Here is a 25,361-nt window from a genome sequence, read left to right on the forward strand (position 1 = left end):
GAAAAAGAGGTGAGGAATGTGAGTGATTAATATGAGGAAAAGAGGTGAGGAATGTGAGTGATTAATATGAGGAAAAGAGGTGAGGAATGTGAGTGATTAATATGAGGAAAAGAGGTGAGGAATGTGAGTGGTCAATATGAGGAAAAGAGATGAGGAATGTGAGTGATTAATATGAGGAAAAGAGGTGAGGAATGTGAGGGATTAATATGAGGAAAAGAGGTGAGGAATGTGAGTTATTTAATATGAGGAAAAAGAGTGAGGAATGTGAGTGATTAATATGAGAAAAGAGGTGAGGAATGTGAGGTTTAATATGAGGAAAAGAGGTGAGTAAAGTGAAGTGCTCATATGAGCAAAAGAGATGAGGAATGTGAATGATAATATGAGGAAAAGAGGTGAGGAATGTGAGTGATTAATATGAGGAAAAGAGGTGAGGAATGTGAATGAATAATATGAGGAAAAGAGATGAGGAATGTGAATGATCAATATGAGGAAAAGAGGCGAGGAATGTGAGTGATTAATATGAGGAAAATAGATGAGGAATGTGAATGATCAATATGAGGAAAAGAGGTGAGGAATGTTAATGATCAATATGAGGAAAAGAGATGAGGAATGTGAGTGATTAATATGAGGAAAGAGTTGAGGAATGTGAATAAATAATATGAGGAAAAGAGGTCAGGAATGTGAGTGATTAATATGAGGAAAAGAGGTGTGGAATGTGAGTAATTAATATGAGGAAACGAGGTGAGGAATGTGAGTGATTAATATGAGGAAAATAGATGAGGAATGTGAATGATCAATATGAGGAAAAGAGGTGAGGAATGTGAGTGATCAATATGAGGAAAAGAGATGAGGAATGTGAGTGATTAATATAAGGAAAGAGGTGAGGAATGTGAATAAATAATATGAGGAAAAGAGGTCAGGAATGTGAGTGATTAATATGAGGAAAAGAGGTGTGGAATGTGAGTAATTAATATGAGGAAATGAGGTGAGGAATGTGAGTAATTAATATGAGGAAAAGAGATGAGGATGGAATGTGAGTGATTAATATGAGGAAAGAGGTGAGGAATGTGAGGGATTAATATGAGGAATAAAGGTGAGAAATGTGAGGGATTAATATAAGTAAAACAGGTGAGGAATTTGAATGATTAATATGAGGAAAGAGATGAGGAATGTGAGTGATTAATATGAGGAAAAGAAGTGAGGAATGTGAGTGCTCAATATGAGGAAAAGAGGTGAGGATTGTGAGTGATTAATATGAGGAAAAGAGGTGAGGAATGTGAATGATTAATATGAGGAAAAGAGATGAGGAATGTGAATGATCAATATGAGAAAAAGAGGTGATGAACGCCAGTGATTAACATGAGGAAAAGAGATGAGGAATGTGAGTGATTCATATGAGGAAAAGAGATGAGGAATGTGAATGAATAATATGAGGAAAAGAGGTGAGGAATGTGAGTGATTAATATGAGGAAAAGAGGTGTGGAATGTGAGTGTTCAATATGAGGAATAGAGGTAAGGAATGTGAGTGATTAATATGAGGAAAAGAGGTGAGGAACGTGAGGGCTCAATTTGAGGAAAATAAGTGAGGAATGTGATTTATTAATATGAGGAAAAGGGATGAGGAATGTGAATGATCAATAAGTGGAAAAGAGGTGAGGAATGTGAGTGATTAATATGAGGAAAATAGATGAGGAATGTGAATGATCAATATGAGGAAAAGAGGTGAAGAATGTGAATGATCAATATGAGGAAAAGAGATAAGGAATGTGAGTGATTAATATGAGGAAAGAGGTGAGGAATGTGAATAAATAATATGAGGAAAAGAGGTCAGGAATGTGAGTGATTATTATGAGGAAAAGAGGTGTGGAATGTGAGTAATTAATATGAGGAAATGAGGTGAGGAATGTGAGTGATTAATATGAGGAAAAGAGGTGAGGAACGTGAGGGCTCAATTTGAGGAAAATAGGTGAGGAATGTGATTGATTAATATGAGGAAAAGAGATGAGGAATGTGAATGATCAATATGAGGAAAAGAGGTGAGGAATGTGAGTGATTAATATGAGGAAAATAGATGAGGAATGTGAATGATCCATATGAGGAAAAGAGGTGAGGAATGTGAATGATCAATATGAGGAAAAGAGATGAGGAATGTGAGTGATTAATATGAGGAAAGAGTTGAGGAATGTGAATAAATAATATGAGGAAAAGAGGTCAGGAATGTGAGTGATTACTATGAGGAAAAGAGGTGTGGAATGTGAGTAATTAATATGAGGAAATGAGGTGAGGAATGTGAGTGATTAATATGAGGAAAATAGATGAGGAATGTGAATGTTCAATATGAGGAAAAGAGGTGAGGAATGTGAGTGATCAATATGAGGAAAAGAGATGAGGAATGTGAGTGATTAATATGAGGAAAGAGGTGAGGAATGTGAATAAATAATATGAGGAAAAGAGATCAGGAATGTGAGTGATTAATATGAGGAAGAGAGGTGTGGAATGTGAGTAATTAATATGAGGAAATGAGGTGAGGAATGTGAGTGATTCATATGAGGAAAAGAGATGAGGATGGAATGTGAGTGATTAATATGAGGAAAGAGGTGAGGAATGTGAGTGATTAATATGAGGAATAAAGGTGAGAAATGTGAGGGATTAATATAAGTAAAACAGGTGAGGAATTTGAATGATTAATATGAGGAAAGAGATGAGGAATGTGAGTGATTAATTGGAGGAAAAGAAGTGAGGAATGTGAGTGCTCAATATGAGGAAAAGAGGTGAGGATTGTGAGTGATTAATATGAGGAAAAGAGATAAGGAATGTGAGTGATTATTATGAGGAAAAGCGGTGAGGAATGTGAATGATTAATACGAGGAAAAGAGGTGAGGAATGTGAATGAATAATATGAGGAAAAGAGATGATGAATGTAAATTAATAATATGAGGAAAAGAGATGAGGAATGTGAATGAATAATATGAGGAAAAGAGGTGAGGAATGTAAGTAATTAATATGAGGAAAAGAGGTGAGGAATGTGAGTGATTAATATGAGGAAAAGAGGTGAGGAATGTGAAAGATCAATATGAGGAAAGAGGTGAGGAAAGTGAGTGATTAATATGAGGAAAAGCGGTGAGGAATGTGAGTGATCAATATGAGGAAAAGAGGTGAGGAATGTGAATGATTAATATGAGGAAAAGAGGTGATGAACGTCAGTGATTAACATGAGGAAAAGAGATGAGGAATGTGAGTGATTAATATGAGGAAAAGAGATGAGGAATATGAATGAATAATATGAGGAAAAGAGGTGAGGAATGTGAGTGATTAATATGAGGAAAAGAGATGTGGAATGTGAGTGTTCAATATGAGGAATAGAGGTAAGGAATGTGAGTGATTAATATGAGGAAAAGAGGTGAGGAACGTGAGGGCTCAATTTGAGGAAAATAGGTGAGGAATGTGAGTGATTAATATGAGGAAAAGAGATGAGGAATGTGAGTGATTAATATGAGGAAAAACGATGAGGAATGTGAGTGATTAATAAGAGGAAACGAGGTGGGGAATGTGAATGATTAATATGAGGAAAAGAGGTGAGAAATGTGAGTGAATAATATGAGGAAAATAGGTGAGGAATGTGATCAATATGAGTAAAAGAGATGAGGAATGTGAGTGATTAACATGAGGAAAAGAGATGAGGAATCTGAGTGATTAATATGAGGAAAAGAGATGAGGAATGTGAATGATCAATATGAGAAAAAGAGGTGAGGAACGTGAGTGTTTAACATGAGGAAAAGAGGTGAGAAATGTGAGTGATTAATATGAGGAAAAGAGGTGAGGAATGTAAGTGATTAATATGAGGAAAAGAGGTGAGGAACGTGAGTGATTAATATGAGGAAAGGAGGTGAGGAATGTGAGTGATCAATATGAGGAAAAGAGGTGAGGAATGTGAATGATCAATATGAGGAAAAGAGGTGGGGAATGTGAGTGATTAATATGAGGAAAAGAGGTGAGGAATGTGAATGATCAATATGAGGAAAGAGGTGAGGAATGTGAGTGAATAATATGAGGAAAAGAGGTGAGAAATGTGAGTGATTAATATGAGGAAAAGAGGTGAGGAATGTGAATGATCAATATGAGGAAAGAGGTGAGGAATGTGAGTTATTAATATGAGGAAAAGAGGTGAGGAATGTGAATGAATAATATGGGGAAAAGAGATGATGAATGTAAATGAATAATATGAGGAAAAGAGACGAGGAATGTGAATGAATAATATGAGGAAAAGAGGTGAGGAATGTAAGTAATTAATATGAGGAAAAGAGGTGAGGAATGTGAGTGATTAATATGAGGAAAAGAGGTGAGGAATGTGAAAGATCAATATGAGGAAAGAGGTGAGGAAAGTGAGTGAATAATATGAGGAAAAGAGGTGAGAAATGTGAGTGATTAATATGAAGAAAAGAGGTGAGGAATGTGAATGATCAATATGAGGAAAGAGGTGAGGAATGTGAGTTATTAATATGAGGAAAAGAGGTGAGGAATGTGAATGAATAATATGAGGAAAAGAGATGAGGGATGTGAATGAATAATATGAGGAAAAGAGATGATTAATGTAAATGAATAATATGAGGAAAAGAGACAAGGAATGTGAATGAATAATATGAGGAAAAGAGGTGAGGAATGTAAGTAATTAATATGAGGAAAAGAGGTGAGGAATGTGAGAGATTAATATGAGGAAAAGAGGTGAGGAATGTGAAAGATCAATATGAGGAAAGAGGTGAGGAAAGTGAGTGATTAATATGAGGAAAAGAAGTGAGAAATGTGAGTGATTAATATGAGGAAAAGAGGTGAGGAATGTGAATGATCAATATGAGGAAAGAGGTGAGGAATGTGAGTGATTAATATGAGGAAAAGAGGTGAGAAATGTGAGTTATTAATACGAGGAAAAGAGGTGAGGAATGTGAATGATCAATATGAGGAAAAGAGGTGAGGAATGTGAGTCATTAATACGAGGAAAAGAGGTGAGGAATGTGAATGAATAATATGAGGAAAAGAGATGATGAATGTAAATGAATAATATGAGGAAAAGAGATGAGGAATGTGAATGAATAATATGAGGAAAAGAGGTGAGGAATGTAAGTAATTAATATGAGGAAAAGAGGTGAGGAATGTGAATGATCAATATGAGGAAAGAGGTGAGGAATGTGAATGATCAATATGAGGAAAGGAGGTGAGAAATGTGAGTTATTAATACGAGGAAAAGAGGTGAGGAATGTGAATGAATAATATGAGGAAAAGAGATGATGAATGTAAATGAATAATATGAGGAAAAGAGATGAGGAATGTGAATGAATAATATGAGGAAAAGAGGTGAGGAATGTAAGTAATTAATATGAGGAAAAGAGGTGAGGAATGTGAAAGATCAATATTAGGAAAGAGGTTAGGAAAGTGAGTGATTAATATGAGGAAAAGCGGTGAGGAATGTGAGTGATCAATATGAGGAAAAGAGGTGAGGAATGTGAATGATTAATATGAGGAAAAGAGATGAGGAATGTGAATGATCAATATGAGAAAAAGAGGTGATGAACGTCAGTGATTAACATGAGGAAAAGAGATGAGGAATGTGAGTGATTAATATGAGGAAAAGAGATGAGGAATGTCAATGAATAATATGAGGAAAAGAGGTGAGAAATGTGAGTGATTAATATGAGGAAAAGAGGTGTGGAATTTGAGTGTTCAATATGAGGAATAGAGGTAAGGAATGTGAGTGATTAATATGAGGAAAAGAGGTGAGGAACGTGAGGGCTCAATTTGAGGAAAATAGGTGAGGAATGAATAATATGAGGAAAAGAGATGATGAATGTAAATGAATAATATGAAGAAAAGAGGTGAGGAATGTAAGTAATTAATATGAGGAAAAGAGGTGAGGAATGTGAATGATCAATATGAGGAAAGAGGTGAGGAATGTGAATGATCAATATGAGAAATGGAGGTGAGAAATGTGAGTTATTAATACGAGGAAAAGAGGTAAGGAATGTGAATAAATAATATGAGGAAAAGAGATCATGAATGTAAATGAATAATATGAGGAAAAGAGATGAGGAATGTGAATGAATAATATGAGGAAAAGAGGTGAGGAATGTAAGTAATTAATATGAGGAAAAGAGGTGAGGAATGTGAAAGATCAATATGAGGAAAGAGGTGAGGAAAGTGAGTGATTAATATGAGGAAAAGCGGTGAGGAATGTGAGTGATCAATATGAGGAAAAGAGGTGAGGAATGTGAATGATTAATATGTGGGAAAGAGATGAGGAATGTGAATGATCAATATGAGAAAAAGAGGTGAGGAACGTCAGTGATTAACATGAGGAAAAGAGATGAGGAATGTGAGTGATTAATATGAGGAAAAGAGATGAGGAATGTTAATGAATAATAGTAGGAAAAGAGGTGAGGAATGTGAGTGATTAATATGAGGAAAAGAGGTGTGGAATGTGAGTAATTAATATGAGGAAATGAGGTGAGGAATGTGAGTGATTAATATGAGGAAAAGAGGTGAGGAACGTGAGGGCTCAATTTGAGGAAAATAGGTGAGGAATGTGATTGATTAATATGAGGAAAAGAGATGAGGAATGTGAATGATCAATATGAGGAAAAGAGGTGAGGAATGTGAGTGATTAATATGAGGAAAATAGATGAGGAATGTGAATGATCAATATGAGGAAAAGAGGTGAGGAATGTTAATGATCAATATGAGGAAAAGAGATGAGGAATGTGAGTGATTAATATGAGGAAAGAGTTGAGGAATGTGAATAAATAATATGAGGAAAAGAGGTCAGGAATGTGAGTGATTAATATGAGGAAAAGAGGTGTGGAATGTGAGTAATTAATATGAGGAAACGAGGTGAGGAATCTGAGTGATTAATATGAGGAAAATAGATGAGGAATGTGAATGATCAATATGAGGAAAAGAGGTGAGGAATGTGAGTGATCAATATGAGGAAAAGAGATGAGGAATGTGAGTGATTAATATAAGGAAAGAGGTGAGGAATGTGAATAAATAATATGAGGAAAAGAGGTCAGGAATGTGAGTGATTAATATGAGGAAGAGAGGTGTGGAATGTGAGTAATTAATATGAGGAAATGAGGTGAGGAATGTGAGTAATTAATATGAGGAAAAGAGATGAGGATGGAATGTGAGTGATTAATATGAGGAAAGAGGTGAGGAATGTGAGGGATTAATATGAGGAATAAAGGTGAGAAATGTGAGGGATTAATATAAGTAAAACAGGTGAGGAATTTGAATGATTAATATGAGGAAAGAGATGAGGAATGTGAGTGATTAATATGAGGAAAAGAAGTGAGGAATGTGAGTGCTCAATATGAGGAAAAGAGGTGAGGATTGTGAGTGATTAATATGAGGAAAAGAGGTGAGGAATGTGAATGATTAATATGAGGAAAAGAGATGAGGAATGTGAATGATCAATATGAGAAAAAGAGGTGATGAACGCCAGTGATTAACATGAGGAAAAGAGATGAGGAATGTGAGTGATTCATATGAGGAAAAGAGATGAGAAATGTGAATGAATAATATGAGGAAAAGAGGTGAGGAATGTGAGTGATTAATATGAGGAAAAGAGGTGTGGAATGTGAGTGTTCAATATGAGGAATAGAGGTAAGGAATGTGAGTGATTAATATGAGGAAAAGAGGTGAGGAACGTGAGGGCTCAATTTGAGGAAAATAAGTGAGGAATGTGATTTATTAATATGAGGAAAAGGGATGAGGAATGTGAATGATCAATAAGTGGAAAAGAGGTGAGGAATGTGAGTGATTAATATGAGGAAAATAGATGAGGAATGTGAATGATCAATATGAGGAAAAGAGGTGAGGAATGTGAATGATCAATATGAGGAAAAGAGATAAGGAATGTGAGTGATTAATATGAGGAAAGAGGTGAGGAATGTGAATAAATAATATGAGGAAAAGAGGTCAGGAATGTGAGTGATTATTATGAGGAAAAGAGGTGTGGAATGTGAGTAATTAATATGAGGAAATGAGGTGAGGAATGTGAGTGATTAATATGAGGAAAAGAGGTGAGGAACGTGAGGGCTCAATTTGAGGAAAATAGGTGAGGAATGTGATTGATTAATATGAGGAAAAGAGATGAGGAATGTGAATGATCAATATGAGGAAAAGAGGTGAGGAATGTGAGTGATTAATATGAGGAAAATAGATGAGGAATGTGAATGATCCATATGAGGAAAAGAGGTGAGGAATGTGAATGATCAATATGAGGAAAAGAGATGAGGAATGTGAGTGATTAATATGAGGAAAGAGTTGAGGAATGTGAATAAATAATATGAGGAAAAGAGGTCAGGAATGTGAGTGATTACTATGAGGAAAAGAGGTGTGGAATGTGAGTAATTAATATGAGGAAATGAGGTGAGGAATGTGAGTGATTAATATGAGGAAAATAGATGAGGAATGTGAATGATCAATATGAGGAAAAGAGGTGAGGAATGTGAGTGATCAATATGAGGAAAAGAGATGAGGAATGTGAGTGATTAATATGAGGAAAGAGGTGAGGAATGTGAATAAATAATATGAGGAAAAGAGATCAGGAATGTGAGTGATTAATATGAGGAAAAGAGGTGTGGAATGTGAGTAATTAATACGAGGAAATGAGGTGAGGAATGTGAGTGATTCATATGAGGAAAAGAGATGAGGATGGAATGTGAGTGATTAATATGAGGAAAGAGGTGAGGAATTTGAATGATTAATATGAGGAAAGAGATGAGGAATGTGAGTGATTAATTGGAGGAAAAGAAGTGAGGAATGTGAGTGCTCAATATGAGGAAAAGAGGTGAGGATTGTGAGTGATTAATATGAGGAAAAGAGATAAGGAATGTGAGTGATTATTATGAGGAAAAGCGGTGAGGAATGTGAATGATTAATACGAGGAAAAGAGGTGAGGAATGTGAATGAATAATATGAGGAAAAGAGATGATGAATGTAAATTAATAATATGAGGAAAAGAGATGAGGAATGTGAATGAATAATATGAGGAAAAGAGGTGAGGAATGTAAGTAATTAATATGAGGAAAAGAGGTGAGGAATGTGAGTGATTAATATGAGGAAAAGAGGTGAGGAATGTGAAAGATCAATATGAGGAAAGAGGTGAGGAAAGTGAGTGATTAATATGAGGAAAAGCGGTGAGGAATGTGAGTGATCAATATGAGGAAAAGAGGTGAGGAATGTGAATGATTAATATGAGGAAAAGAGGTGATGAACGTCAGTGATTAACATGAGGAAAAGAGATGAGGAATGTGAGTGATTAATATGAGGAAAAGAGATGAGGAATATGAATGAATAATATGAGGAAAAGAGGTGAGGAATGTGAGTGATTAATATGAGGAAAAGAGATGTGGAATGTGAGTGTTCAATATGAGGAATAGAGGTAAGGAATGTGAGTGATTAATATGAGGAAAAGAGGTGAGGAACGTGAGGGCTCAATTTGAGGAAAATAGGTGAGGAATGTGATTGATTAATATGAGGAAAAGAGATGAGGAATGTGAATGATCAATAAGTGGAAAAGAGGTGAGGAATGTGAGTGATTAATATGAGGAAAATAGATGAGGAATGTGAATGATCAATATGAGGAAAAGAGGTGAGGAATGTGAATGATCAATATGAGGAAAAGAGATGAGGAATGTGAGTGATTAATATGAGGAAAGAGGTGAGGAATGTGAATAAATAATATGAGGAAAAGAGGTCAGAAATGTGAGTGATTAATATGAGGAAAAGAGGTGTGGAATGTGAGTAATTAATATGAGGAAATGAGGTGATGAATGTGAGTGTTTAATATGAGGAAAAGAGGTGAGGAACGTGAGGGCTCAATTTGAGGAAAATAGGTGAGGAATGTGATTGATTAATATGAGGAAAAGAGATGAGGAATGTGAATGATCAATATGAGGAAAAGAGGTGAGGAATGTGAGTGATTAATATGAGGAAGAGAGGTGAGGAATGTGAATGATCAATATGAGGAAAAGAGGTGAGGAATGTTAATGATCAATATGAGGAAAAGAGATGAGGAATGTGAGTGATTAATATGAGGAAAGAGTTGAGGAATGTGAATTAATAATATGAGGAAAAGAGGTCAGGAATGTGAGTGATTAATATGAGGAAAAGAGGTGTGGAATGTGAGAAATTAATATGAGGAAATGAGGTGAGGAATGTGAGTGATTAATATGAGGAAAATAGATGAGGAATGTGAATGATCAATATGAGGAAAAGAGGTGAGGAATGTGAGTGATCAATATGAGGAAAAGAGATGAGGAATGTGAGTGATTAATATGAGGAAAGAGTTGAGGAATGTGAATAAATAATATGAGGAAAAGAGGTCAGGAATGTGAGTGATTAATATGAGGAAAAGAGGTGTGGAATGTGAGTAATTAATATGAGGAAATGAGGTGAGGAATGTGAGTGATTAATATGAGGAAAAGAGATGAGGATGGAATGTGAGTGATTAATATGAGGAAAGAGGTGAGGAATGTGAGTGATTAATATGAGGAATAAAGGTGAGAAATGTGAGGGATTAATATAAGTAAAACAGGTGAGGAATTTGAATGATTAATATGAGGAAAGAGATGAGGAATGTGAGTGATTAATATGAGGAAAAGAAGTGAGGAATGTGAGTGCTCAATATGAGGAAAAGAGGTGAGGATTGTGAGTGATTTATATGAGGAAAGAGGTGAGGAATGTGAATAAATAATATGAGGAAAAGAGGTCAGAAATGTGAGTGATTAATATGAGGAAAAGAGGTGTGGAATGTGAGTAATTAATATGAGGAAATGAGGTGAGGAATGTTAATGATCAATATGAGGAAAAGAGATGAGGAATGTGAGTGATTAATATGAGGAAAGAGTTGAGGAATGTGAATAAATAATATGAGGAAAAGAGGTCAGGAATGTGAGTGATTAATATGAGGAAAAGAGGTGTGGAATGTGAGAAATTAATATGAGGAAATGAGGTGAGGAATGTGAGTGATTAATATGAGGAAAATAGATGAGGAATGTGAATGATCAATATGAGGAAAAGAGGTGAGGAATGTGAGTGATCAATATGAGGAAAAGAGATGAGGAATGTGAGTGATTAATATGAGGAAAGAGTTGAGGAATGTGAATAAATAATATGAGGAAAAGAGGTCAGGAATGTGAGTGATTAATATGAGGAAAAGAGGTGTGGAATGTGAGTAATTAATATGAGGAAATGAGGTGAGGAATGTGAGTGATTAATATGAGGAAAAGAGATGAGGATGGAATGTGAGTGATTAATATGAGGAAAGAGGTGAGGAATGTGAGTGATTAATATGAGGAATAAAGGTGAGAAATGTGAGGGATTAATATAAGTAAAACAGGTGAGGAATTTGAATGATTAATATGAGGAAAGAGATGAGGAATGTGAGTGATTAATATGAGGAAAAGAAGTGAGGAATGTGAGTGCTCAATATGAGGAAAAGAGGTGAGGATTGTGAGTGATTTATATGAGGAAAAGAGATAAGGAATGTGAGTGATTAATATGAGGAAAAGCGGTGAGGAATGTGAATGATTAATATGAGGAAAAGAGATGAGGAATGTGAATTAATAATATGAGGAAAAACGATGAGGAATGTGAGTGATTAATAAGAGGAAACAAGGTGGGGAATATGAATGATTAATATGAGGAAAAGAGGTGAGGAATGTGAATGATCAATATGAGGAAAGAGGTGAGGAATGTGAATGATTAATATGAGGAAAAGAGGTGAGAAATGTGAGTTATTAATATGAGGAAAAGAGGTGAGGAATGTGAATGATCAATATGAGGAAAAGAGGTGAGGAATGTGAATGAATAATATGAGGAAAAGAGATGATGAATGTGAATGAATAATATGAGGAAAAGAGATGAGAAATGTGAATGAATAATATGAGTAAAAGAGGTGAGGAATGTAAGTAATTAATATGAGGAAAAGAGGTGAGGAATGTGAGTGATTAATATGAGGAAAAGAGGTGAGGAATGTGAAAGATCAATATGAGGAAAGAGGTGAGGAAAGTGAGTGATTAATATGAGGAAAAGCGGTGAGGAATGTGATTGATCAATATGAGGAAAATAGGTGAGGAATGTGATTGATTAATATGAGGAAAAGAGATGAGGAATGTGAATGATCAATAAGTGGAAAAGAGGTGAGGAATGTGAGTGATTAATATGAGGAAAATAGATGAGGAATGTTAATGATCAATATGAGGAAAAGAGGTGAGGAATGTGAGTGATCAATATGAGCAAAAGAGATGAGGAATGTGAGTGATTAATATGAGGAAAGAGCAGAGGAATGTGAATAAATAATATGAGGAAAAGAGGTCAGTAATGTGAGTGATTAATATGAGGAAAAGAGGTGTGGAATGTGAGTGATTAATAGGAGGAAAAGAGATGAGGAATGTGAGTGATTAATATGAGGAAAGAGGTGAGGAATGTGAGTGATTAATATGAGGAATAAAGGTGAGAAATATGAGGGATTAATATAAGTAAAACAGGTGAGGAATGTGAATGATTAATATGAGGAAAGAGATGAGGAATGTGAGTGATTAATATGAGGAAAAGAGGTGAGGAATGTGAGTGCTCAATATGAGGAAAAGAGGTGAGGAATGTGAGTGATTAATATGAGGAAAAGAGATGAGGAATGTGAGTGATTAATATGAGGAAAAGAGATGAGGAATGTGAATTAATAATATGAGGAAAAACAATGAGGAATGTGAGTGATTAATAAGAGGAAACGAGGTGGGGAATGTGAGTGATTAATATGAGGAAAAGAGGTGAGGAATGTGAGTCAATAATATGAGGAAAAGAGATGAGAAATGTGAGTGATCAATATGAGGAAAAGAGAATAAGAGATGAGGAATGTGACCTGCGCCATATAGAGTTGGTCGTTTAGCCCTTAAGTACCCTGTATGGCTTTGATGTCCTAAGCTCTTTCTGTTGCCATTTTGCTGACAGTGAAACAGTGCATAAATAGTAGTGCCGTAGATCACTGTTTATGGTGTGGGAGGGTAAGAAGGGAGGCGATTTAACAGTCCATAGCTGGAGGGTGGCGGAAATGGGAGAGAGTGGGCAAGATAGCTACACTGCAGAAAAGGGTTTAATGGAGGGATCCGTTACACCACAGAAAATATATGTTATGAGAGGGGGGCCCTAATAAATGGTCACTTGGAAGGGGGAGGTGTAAAGGGTGAGGGGGGCCGCTACTTTACAATTTTAGTTTTTTATAAATAAAAATAAAATTAGTTCAAAATATATAAAAACTGGTTACTGACAGACAGAGGGAGGAAGGTTAGAGAGCTGTTTGGGAGGGATCAGGGAGGTTGGAGTTTAATCCTACACTGCAGAAAATAATTTTTCCATAAAACTTCATATTGGCAGACTGTTTGCCAATACCTAAATGGAGGTGACCACTGGTGGGTGAGGGAGGGAAGAGCTGTTTGGGAGGGATATGGTAGGCGTGGAAGTTGTTAAGTGGGTGTCACATATGCCAGTACTCACCTGTTCTGCAGCGTTCACAAAATCATTTTGCGGTTATCATGATACCCGAAGCCCCTGCTCCCTGGTCATTAGCCTCTTTAACTCAACCCACTGCCGGTAGTTTTGTCTATCCAAGATGGCAGCCACCAGGCGGGAAAGCCAGTCGCCATGGCGGAGCTCGGGAGCATGGCAGGAGGGAGGGGCAAGAAGAGTTGAGGGAACCAAGATGGCGCTGAGTCCTTTACCCACTTATATTGACTTCAATATACTCCTGCCTACAAGTGAGACCAGGTCATGTGATTCAGCAACCCCTTTATAAGCAGAGAACGCCTGTCAGACAGTGCTTGGTTGTTTTTCATCCTGCTTCTGAACTCCTGGCGTTTATTTCCTGTGTATCCTGTTTGTTGAACTTGTGACTTTTTCTTATTATTGACTTCTCTGATTGCCGCCTGCCCTGACCTTTGGCCTGTCTGACGCTGATTCTGCCTTTCCCTTTTCTGATACCCTGCTTTTGGACTTTTCTGTGCTTCCTGTTGCTTTTCTACACTTGAGTTCCAGTACTTGTCCTAAAAAACCTCTACAGATTGTTATAGTGGGAACGTAATCTCTACACTACAGCTAAACTTATTTTTACAAGCTACCTGATTAACCCCTACACTGCCGGGAATAATAGAGTGGTGCGCAGCTACAATTAGTGGCATTCTAATTACCAAAAAGCAATGGCAAAGCCATGCATGATTGCTGTTTCTGAAAAAAGGGGTCCAGGAGAAGCTTTTACAACCATTTGTGCTATGATTGCACAAGCAGTATGTAAATAATTTCAGTGAGAAATTCAAAGTTTGTGAAAAAGTTAAGGATTTTTTTCATATGATCGCATTATGCAGTGAAATGGTGGCATGAAATATACCAAAATGGGATTCATTTCAAAGCTTTAAATATAATGTATTATGTAAATGATGTCAATTTTGAGAGAGCCTTGAACATAATTTCTTAACTTCACATTGAATTGTTTTATATACTGGGGTTCAATTTACACCATTTTTTGTTTTATAACCATTGCTTCAGGAATATATATATATATATATATATATATATATATATATATATATATATATATATAGTTAGATAGATAGATAGATTATATATATATATATATATATATATACACACATGGACTTGTAATATTAAGTTGCACGGTAATGTTTTAGCGATATTAAGTATTGCATCCTGCGAAATCATTAGCTTGCCACTTGGCCCATAATGTTTTGCTTTTTTTTTGTAATACTTTAATTACAGGACAAAATAATTTTGGTTGTCACCTTCATTCAATTTAAGCTTCCAAATTTTGTTTTAAACACTAGAGGGCAATGCTCTGCTTTGCTTCACATTTTATGTAGCATGTTACAACTATGAAAATAGCTAGTTTTATATAGAGAGAAATGCCCATATGTATTGTATATGCATTTCATAGCCATTTAAGTGACATCTTCTACTGCTAATGAAATTCGAGATACCAGAAATAATGACCGCAACGTCTACAATGGGAGCTTGGCTTTCCCATTTCATACTATCATTTCATGATTGTAATTTACAGTACTTTCATCAGACATTGCCTTGTTGTGATCAGTAGACAGAGGTGGTGGAACTTTTGGCAATATTTTAAACCTCGTAACTAAGCAGTTTTTGCGATTTTCAGTATGAGAATGGTTCAAATCCTTTTATAGAAGGTGATATAAGTGGCCGCTAGTTGTTACAGAAAATAATTTCTTTACTGTTCTTCCTGACTGCAAATTTGAAAATGGTGGAAAATTGTGTTTACTCGAGGAATGAGAAATATTAAAAGTAAACTAATTGTGCATGCCTAGTATAGCAATCACGTCCATATACAAAGGGCATTCAGATTGTTTAACACCTATAAGGATGGTTATTTTTTTTATTTTCCTTACACACTGTACAATGGGACAAATCTAAACACCACACTGTTTTTAATACTTGTTTCTAACATCTTTTCATACCACATTACCCCAACTTTGGGCCTTATCGCCTCCATTTGTGAGACATACATTTTGGGCAAAGTTTGGCAGGGGTAAAATGATAGTGGGCTACAAGTGGCGTGCTAACTTTAAATGCCATGCTGGTGCCAACTTGTGCTCATATCAAAAGTTGAAAGTAAACGTGACCATACGAGTACAAACTACATTTTTTGAGGGTTAAAGGGATAGGAAAGTCAAAATTAAACTTGCATGATTCAGATAGAGCCGGTCATTTTAAGACACTTTTAAATTCACTTCTATTTTCAAATGTGCTTCGTTCTCTTAGTATCCCTTGTTAAAAAATGAACACGCACATATCAGACACTAGTGGGAGCTGCTGCTGATTGGTGCCTGCACACATTTGTCTCTTGTGATTGGCTAAATATTTTCAGCTTCCTGTCAGTAGTGCAATGCTGTCCCTTCAGCAGTGGATAACACGAGAATGAAGAAAAATTGGATAATAGAATTAAATTGGAAAGTTGTTTAAAATTGTATGTTCTATCTGAATCATAAAAGAAAATGTTGGGGTTTACTATCCCTATAATAGGTATATGGTATATGACAAGGTATTTGAATGAAAAGGGCTATATATATATATATATATATATATATATATATATACATATACACACACACGTATATATGCATGTCTAAATATGTGTATGCATGTACATATAGATGTGTATACATGTGTATTTATGTTTATAAGGGTATTTATGCACACACACACATAGTAAATGTTCACCCAGTGTATTCTGAAATTGTTGCCAAGGACATATATGATATGCTCGTAATCAACTCACTAATATCATAAATAAAATTAAATCAATCTATGATCTAATGTTTTGTAGTAGACAGATTAATGTGAAACAATGTTAGCGGTTATCTTTTCTGAAGGAGAATCACCAACACGAAGTAGCAGGAGGTTGAGAACGACTCATTTTGATCCAACCATGAGATATTTATGGTCAGTCCGCTAACCCTTTTCATAAAATGAGTAAATGCATCTGACAGCTATGTGTGCAGATAGTTACTTTAACCAGTCAGTCTCTTAGAACAAAACAGGTTGTTTAAGGGATGTGTTTATATGAAAAGATATTATTACTTCTGGACTTGAATTAAACATTTATTTTTATAGACAATAGAGGCTAATTTGACACTTTACAGAGCAATCAGAACAGTCTAATGAAACCCCAGCTGCATAGAACTGAAGCGGAGTGGGTCGGAGGCAACATCCGCTGCTTCATAAATAGACCCCTATTAGTTTCCTGTGTCAGGAACAGGCTGGCAAATATCAGACTGTCAGGGGGATTATTGTAGTCACCAACTAACTCAGTGGCTGACAGAATTGTTAAAGTTGTCATGTGAGGATAAAATACCTAGCCACGTGCAACTGACTACTGGTCCATAAGTTAGCGCACCCCTGCCAAGTGCAATGTTTGTTAGGTGTATTCAGTGTGGCACAGTCTACGGTTTCCCAAAAATCCCAGTGCCAACCCCAACAATTTTATCTCATATTTGTCTCATATATTTTTCACCAGTGCTTTTTTGTTTTAAAAAAAATGGTGTCAGCAGCAGTGTTTCTCCCAAGTGTCCTCACACACCTGCCAGTTGCCACCATTAGTCCATTTTCTTCCCAAGAATCCGAGCATGCAGTGGCAGTTCTATGGAGGAGCTGGGGGGTGCTACGCAACTCCTTAGGCACTTGTAGCACCCTCATTCAGCTGCAAAAGGCTCCATATATTATGTGTGTAGTGAATTTCAACTTTTTCACCACCTTTGTTAGCTCCCCCCAATTAGCCCTACTAGAACCGCCACTGAGTGAATGGGGATGAAGTAGGGTAGAGGAGCGGAGGCTGCAGTTCCATTGATGGTTAGTGATGTCCCACATGACATCCCACTGTGGGAGTCAGGCGGTCTCTTGGAACTCAGTGATGGCAAAACAGCAGCAGCTTGGCAAGTAAAATGCCCTTGCCTGTGAGACTATTGCTGAAGGTTTCGTTCATCGCTGCTGCCTGTAGGATCAGCATTGTATTAATGCGTCTGTCACCTTGATGTGCCTAGGTGTTCTGAACCCACAGCACCGACCGTAGTGCAGCCCTGGAGCCAGCCCTGTTTCCATGTGAGGACCCAGGTGGTGGTACGCAATACCGACTCATACACCGCACAATCTGAGACCAGTGGGTGTAATACTCCTCACTAGACAACCAGAGCTCATTGTTTGGTAATAAATGAACCAATAAAATATTTGCAGAGCATAGGAAAGAGTCGTGCCATAGAACTACTAGAAAGTAACTTTTTCCCACACAAAAACTTAAGCAGAGGATATTGCATTTGCAACATCACACTCACTTCCCTGAAATCAATGGAGCAGTAATGTTTAAAAGATCTAACATGTCACTCGTGCATTAGCCCCCATCGCAATAAGCCTCCTACTATAAAAATGCCTAAACTTCCACATCCTCCTACTTTTTAACCCTGATACACTATTAATCCCTAAAATGCCACACACCCCATCGCAAACTACCCACTGCACTATAAACCCATAGACCACCACATCCCCACCACAAACTACCTACTGCACTATAAACCCATAGACCACCACATCCCCACCACAAACTACCCACTGCACTATAAACCCATAGATCACCACATCCCCACCACAAACTACCTACTGCACTATAAACCCATAGACCACCACATCCCCACCACAAACTACCTACTGCACTATAAACCCATAGACCACCACATCCCCACCACAAACTACCCACTGCACTATAAACCCATAGACCACCACATCCCCACCACAAACTACCTACTGCACTATAAACCCATAGACCACCACATCCCCACCACAAACTACCTACTGCACTATAAACCCATAGACCACCCCATCCCCATCACAAACTACCCACTGCACTATAAACCCATAGACCACCACATCCCCACCACAAACTACCTACTGCACTATAAACCCATAGACCACCACATCCCCACCACAAACTACCTAGCTACACTATTAACCCATAAACCACCACATCCCCTACTGCAAACTACCCCGTTTCACTATTAACCCCTAAATCGCCACTACTCCCACTGCAATAACCCCCTAACAGCTACCCCCAAGACCCCTAAAGTACCCTAAACGAAAGCCCCCCTAAAAAAACATACTAAAACTAAAATAAAAAATTATCTTTAAAAACACCTAATCTTAAAAACCTATCTTCAAAAAAAATGCCCTGAGAAGGGCATTTATTGGGCAGATCTCTGAAGTGATTTAGCTATTTTTGCCACCAACCCCCCCCCCCCAAAAAAAAAAAAAAACTATCTTTAAGGAATCCTAACCTAAAAACCTTATCCTAAAAAAATAAATCATCTTAAAAAATACCCTGAAAAGGGCATACGTGATTTAGCTCTTTGGCAAGCCCTACACTAAACCTAACCACTCCCCCCCCCCAAAAAAAAAAACTACAGCTGAACCTCAAGAGGTTTTACTCACCAACTTGTACCCGGCCCCTTTGGGGGAAAGCAGCCGGTTGTTATTTTTCATATAATCATCTCATGGAGCCAAGTACGGACCGAAATGTCAACCATTACAATTCATTATCACCTAGATTAGCGTAATGGCTGTGCGCAAATAGCGCATGAGTAATGTTTATTGCACACTCTTTGTAATGTAGGTATTACAAGTCTGAAAAGAGCGTCATTACGCATCGTGTTATCATGAATACCGTGTTTATTTCCTTTGCAGAATCACAGCCGTGTAATGGATCCCCCCCATAGAGATCAATGGAAACAGAAAAATAAACAGATTTTTCATCTAACACTCGATATCGGAAGAACTACACAATGCTCTGTCACATTACACATACAACCAGGGATAGGCACGGACCAAGGCTTTGGCGGACATTTTCCAAAGTACAGACGTTAGTGAAGGACACCAAAGCACATTTCAAATTAAAAACCTCAAAAAACACTCTCTTTACAGAGAGGGAAGTGGAAACATGGTGGAATAGCCATCCAGCAGAAGTGGTAGAGAAAGTGAAGTAGTTTAAACATGCATGGGATAGGCATAAGGTTATGCTAGATATAAGATAAGGCCAGGAACTAATGAAAGTATTCAGAAAATTGGGCAGACTAGATAGGCAGAATGGTTCCTATCTGCCGACATATTCTATGTTTCTATAAGTAAGGAGAGCGACAAATGTGCTGCACGTTGGACACCCCTGGTCTAGTACAAATTAGTCATCTAATCAAACAAGTTTAAAATAACATTCATATAAAGACTGCTTGTGGTATTACCTTTTATTTTTTGTGGTTATATTTAGAGTCTGCAACTCCTGACCAAACACACCCACCTTGATGTTAATTGCATGATCATCATGGTTGGTTACTTACTTGTTTACATAAGGTTTGTCAGTGTAGGCAGCGGTCTTCTACACGCAGACACCAGCACCACGCTGCCGCACAGATCAAGGAATTGGGATGGGTCATGACTCACGGTTAGTTGACTGCAGACAGCTTGCTTCTTCCTTCACTTTCCCGCTACTAAGCATGGCGCCGCTTGGGTCAAGGAGGAGTGAAGACCAGCATTTATCTATCCTACTCCTCCCTCCCCTCCACAAAACGGGTGGTGGACACTGCAAGGGCCAGTCACGGACACCTTGCCTATCCCTGCATACAACTTAATGGACACAAATTATAATCATGTCAAATCTTGTGGAACTCTCTGCCTCGCTCCACAAGACTCTCTTCTAGTTTTAAAAGCTTCAAGTGCTCCCTAAAGACTCTACTGTACAGGGATGCATACAACCTACGCTAACCTTACTTTATACCAGTTCCTCTCCTCCATTGCTATCCCCTGAACCCCCTTAGCATGTAAGCCTAAGAGTCCAGCTGTTTGTAGATCACCTTCTTAAGAGCTGACTACAACAGTGCGACTCTAGGCAGGGCCCTCTACCCATTTGATCCCTATAATTATTTTGTTGTACTCCCCTTTGTTTATAGCGCTGCGGAATCTGTTGGCGCTCTACAAATAACCGATAATAATAATGTACAAACAACAATTGCTCACACAACATAGCAGTTTCACATTCAACATTCACAATTATTTACAACAAATACTACATAACATTTACACAAAACGAGGATTCAAAAAATAAGTTTGTATCTGCATCACGGAACAAAAGAACAAGAAAAACTAATTACACACTTATACACAAACCAAACATTCGCATTGGCGATAAGGAAAGATTTTTAAAAATAAAGATTTAGAACAGTCAAGAAATACGATCATAATTTGGATTTTGCAATACTAAATTATGATAATGTTATGCAAACTATCACTATGGGGTACATTTATCATTGTGCGGATGGACATGATCCGCTGTAGCGAATCATGTCCGCTGCACATCGATAAATGCCAACCACATACGCTGTCGGCATTTATCATTGCATTTATCATTGCACCACCAGTTCTTGTGAACTGCTGGTGCAAAGCCGCCCCCTGTAGATTCGTGGCCAATCGGCCTGCCATCAGGGGGTGTCAATCAACCCGATCGTATTGGATCGGGTTGATTTTCGACGATGTCTGTCCGCCGCCTCATAGCAGGCGGATATGGATCTTTAGAACGCTGCTTCATAACTTGTGTTTCCGGCGACCCTGTAGGCTCGCCAGAAAAATGGGGAATTAAGTTCCATACGGAGCTTGATAAATATGCCCCTATATATCAACATAGAATCAAAGAAGAAAAAAATAAAATAATATTTATATATAATAATAAGAATAATGGCAAAAGTATGGACATAGGGGCAGATTTATGTATGTGCGAGCGAACATGATCCGCTATAGCGGATCATGTCCGCCGCACATCGATAAATGCTGTTGGCATTTATCATTGCACAAGCAGTTCTGGTGAACTGCTTGTACAATGCCTCCCCCGGCAGATTGGCTGCTAGCAGGGGTGTCAACCAGCCCAATCGTATAGAATCAGGTGGATTGATGTCCCAGCCTCAGAGCAGCCGGACAAGTTATGGAGCTTGATTAATAGACCCCTATGACATCATAACATTATGCACATTCCCTAAAAACATATGCGGATTTAGAAACTCAATCTGAGCATGCGCAAATTCAAACAACTACTCCACATTGCACACATACAAATCTTCACAAAAGCACACCTGGACCTCATTTACCATGCAAACCGGTACATAATTAAGTATTTACATAGGGTATATAAGCACACTCTAAACATGGCTACCTTGACTGTATTGCTTTTTCTAAACAGGTACAGGTCTAGGCATTGGAGGTTAGAGATAGAGAGAGATAGAGAGAGAGAGCTAGAGAGAGATAGTGAGAGATAGTGAGAGAGACAGATTGTAAGAGAGATATAGTGATAGTGAGAGATGGCGAGAGAGAGAGATGGTGAGAGAGAGAGAGATGGTGAGAGAGAGAGAGATGGTGAGAGAGAGATAGAGAGAGATAGTGAGAGATAGTGAGAAAGACAGATTGTAAGAGAGATATAGTGATAGTGAGAGATGGTGAGAGAGAGAGAGATATGGTGAGAGAGAGAGAGAGATGGTGAGAGAGAGAGAGAGAGATGGTGAGAGAGAGAGAGATGTTGAGAGAGAGAGATGGTGAGAGAGAGAGAGAGATGGTGAGAGAGAGATGGGGAGAGAGGGAGAGAGATGGTGAGAGAGTGATGGTGAGAGAGTTTGTGTACAAATCTGTCTGGGTGAGTGTGCGAGTGCTGCTTTGTTTTTCATTCCTTACAGATAGTTTAACATATTTACTTTCATTTACATGCAAACACATTCAATACATACATGCACATAACAGTAACACTTGCCCTATTTTCTAAAACCAATTTACACTTTGAGCACGTTTTACTTGACCCCCTTTCATTTGTGCGCTTTCACCTTCTGAAAAGGTATGGCAGGAAGGAGGAGTAGGGAAGAAATTAGTGACAAGATTAGGGAAGAGATTAGGCAGCAGATTAGGGATGAGATGAGGCAGGAGGTAAGAGGGGAGAGGAAAGAGGAGAGGGGAGAGGAACTAGAGAGGATGGGGGAGAGTTGGGGGGGGAGGAAAGGGGAGAGTTTAGGGTGGATGGGCACAGCCACATTGTTGAAGAAAAACAAGTGGCTGGGACCAGTGGGACAAGGCAGGAGCGCAGAGAGGGTGCAATACAGTCCAGAGAACAGAGGCTCACATCACAGAGGAAGCCCAGGCAGAGGAAGGAGAGGCATACCAGGGAGGAGAAGGAGGCCCTTATAATGGCCTATATGGAGAGGGCTAGGAGGCTGCAGGCACCGAAGGCCACCCCTTCAGTGAAGAAAGCATTGTGGCTGGAGATCAGGGATGCTGTTAACGCAGTGGGGGCGTTTAGGAGTGACATAAAATCTATACAGCACTGCTGACGGGACTGCAAAAGCGAGCTCAAGAAAAAAATGTTGAGGGAGAAACAAGCCAATACCGGGACTGGTGGTGGGCCGGAGCAGACATTCGTCTACAGCCGCTGGGAGGAAATGCTGCATCCCAACATCTGAGGTGGCCCTAGTCGGGATCGAAGGAGGGATCGATACATGGAATTTCTCATCTGCTGGTAAGCACATTTACTAATCTCTTTTCATATACCTCATAACTCATTTACACTCAAAATAAATTAGGGATATGACTATCTATTTTTAAACATTATTGCGAAAACACATTCAGAATTACCATGAGAAAGTTGGATTTGAAGAAAAGCTATCACATTAGTATATAGTCTCCAGATTAGGTGTGCATTTAAACATATTTAAGACGCACACAAAAATACGTTAATATTGACCATCTAGATATCCGAAAGACGGGTTTTCAAATAAATAAATTATATTGATTTCTTCTGGATAAAATGGAATTACTAAGGCAGACTCATTAATACACTTTCAAATATAACATTTACATCTTTATTTGGAACTGCGCTAATATCTCTTATTTATTTATTTTAAAATATACAGAGTCTGAGGCCGGTGAGGAGGAAACACAGCAGGAACATGCTTCTCCTTCACCCAGACATGACCGGTGCAGAAGGTGATAGGCCACCTTGGAGAGAACAGGATGATACCCCTGCAGAAGATACCCATGCAGCAGCCCCCCATGCAGCAGCTCCCCCTGACAAGAACATCCCCCCACAATGCCCGAGGTGGAGCTGATGAGGCTCTTCCTACAGGAAATGCTGGACTCCCGGAGGGCACAGCAGGCATACACACAGTTTATGACCAACGCAGTGAACACCCTGATAGAAGGACAAACAAATATTATAAATGTTCTAAATAACAAATTTCAGGTCCTCCGGGAGGTGGCAAGCAGACCATATCCAGAAATGGGAAGACCACAAGAGCCTGAACCATCAGCTCCTGTGCCTCCTCCATCTCCTACTCTGCCTGGTCAATCCCCAATCACTCACAGTACTCTTTCGCCCCCTCTTCCCCAAACATCTCACTGTTGTGGGAAGAAGTAAAGGAGGAAGAAGTAATTATTTTTACATATTATTGCTTTTAATTTAAAGTTAATGTGTAAAGGATAATTATGTGATGATGTTGTATTCTTACACTTGTGGAGCACACTCTCGGCTAGATTTAGAGTTCTGCGTTAGCCGTCAAAAGCAGCGTTAAGGGGTCCTAACGCTGCTTTTGGCCGGCCGCTGGTATTTAGAGTCAGACAGGAAAAGGTCTAACGCTCACTTTCAAGCCGCGACTTTTCCATACCGCAGATCCCCTTACGCCAATTGTGTATCCTATCTTTTCAATGGGATCTTCCTAACGCCGGAATTTAGAGTCTTGGCTGAAGTGAGCGGTACATCCTCTACCGACAAGACTCCAGCCGCAGAAAAAAGTCAGTAGTTAAGAGCTTTCTGGGCTAACACCGGTTTATAAAGCTCTTAACTACTGTGCTCTAAAGTACACTAACACCCATAAACTACCTATGTACCCCTAAACCGAGGCCCCCCCACATCGCCGCCACTATAATAATTTTTTTAACCCCTAATCTGCCAACCGCACATCGCCGCCACCTACATTATCCCTATGAACCCCTAATATGCTGCCCCTAACATCGCCGACACCTACATAATATTTATTAACCCCTAATCTGGCCCCCCAATGTTGCCGCTACCTTACCTACACTTATTAACGCCTAATCTTCCGACCGGACCTCACCGCCACTCTAATAAATGTATTAACCCCTAAACCGCCACACTCCCGCCTCGCAAACCTTATAATAAATAGTATTAACCCCCTAATCTGCCCTCCCTAACGTCGCTGCCACCTAACTTCAAGTATTAACCACTAATCTGCCGACTGGACCTCGCCGCTACTATAATAAATGTATTAACCCCTAAAGCTAAGTCTAACCCTAACCCTAACACCCCCCTAAGTTAAATATAATTTTATTCTAACTAAATAAATTAACTCTTATTAAATAAAGTATTCCTATTTAAAACTAAATACTTACCTGTAAAATAAACCCTAATATAGCTACAATATAACGAATAATTATATTGTAGCTATTTTAGGATTTATATTTATTTTACAGGCAACTTTGTATTTATTTTAACTAGGTACAATAGCTATTAAATAGTTATTTACTATTTAATAGCTACCTAGTTAAAATAATTACAAAATTACCTGTAAAATAAATCCTAACCTAAGTTACAATTAAACCTAACACTACACTATCAATAAATTAATTAAATAAATTACCTACAATTACATACAATTAAATAAACTAAACTAAATTACAAAAAAACAAACACTAAATTACAA

At 38.1% G+C, this 25,361-nt stretch overlaps 1 long non-coding RNA gene across 1 annotated transcript; it reads left to right on the forward strand.

Annotated features, from left to right (window-relative positions):
* The first annotated feature begins 497 nt into the window (after positions 1 to 497).
* On the forward strand, positions 498 to 5,067 carry LOC128641115 (uncharacterized). The gene is made up of 2 exons (XR_008399435.1): positions 498 to 2,597; positions 2,668 to 5,067. It is a non-coding gene; the product is annotated as an uncharacterized LOC128641115 (long non-coding RNA).
* Positions 5,068 to 25,361: the final 20,294 nt, after the last annotated feature.

The sequence above is a fragment of the Bombina bombina genome, chromosome 10 (assembly GCF_027579735.1).
Source record: "Bombina bombina isolate aBomBom1 chromosome 10, aBomBom1.pri, whole genome shotgun sequence".
In the NCBI taxonomy this organism is placed as follows: Eukaryota; Metazoa; Chordata; class Amphibia; order Anura; family Bombinatoridae; genus Bombina; species Bombina bombina.